This window comes from Bison bison, unplaced genomic scaffold (assembly GCF_000754665.1).
Source record: "Bison bison bison isolate TAMUID 2011002044 unplaced genomic scaffold, Bison_UMD1.0 scf7180017864259, whole genome shotgun sequence".
Taxonomy (NCBI): Eukaryota; Metazoa; Chordata; class Mammalia; order Artiodactyla; family Bovidae; genus Bison; species Bison bison.
The window spans coordinates 7,376,888-7,377,477 of NW_011494831.1; positions in this window are offsets into that span (position 1 = coordinate 7,376,888).

Consider the following 590-nt stretch of genomic DNA (forward strand, 5'->3'; position numbering starts at 1 on the left):
GTGGGGTCACACAGAGTTGGACACGACTGAAGCGACTTAGCAGCAGCAGCAGCAGCATCTAAATCCTAAATATGACAGTAGGGACTATGGATTAACAACCAATTTTTTAGCAAAAGAAGTCACTGCCAAAAAAAAAAAAAATCAAGAACATTTTCTCTGAACAGTAAAGAAAAACTTCAAAATCTGTCTTTGGAAAAGGTAGCTAAATGGCTCAGAACTCTCAAAATCTATGTATATAGTCATCTATTCCAATTTCCGTATCATAGAAATTTCCCCAAAACTATTCACCTTATTTTCTCTGGGGAGAATAAAAATGAAGATTTAGATAACTGCCTTAAGAAATCTTTGTAGACTCATAAAAGTATTTTTCTATCAATGGGTACAGGATGTACTAGGATAAGCTTGGCATATTTGAAATTGTTGCTGAAGTGAAAATAACTTTTTAAAATGCAGAATTTTCATGTGATCAATTTTGCTTTGATGTGGTCAACATTTAGTTTGCTGGTTATAAACTATATACTTTTTTTTTTTTTTTAATTTAGCACCGGTGCTCATGAACTATGACCACCATCTGGAGACCCTTACTTCCT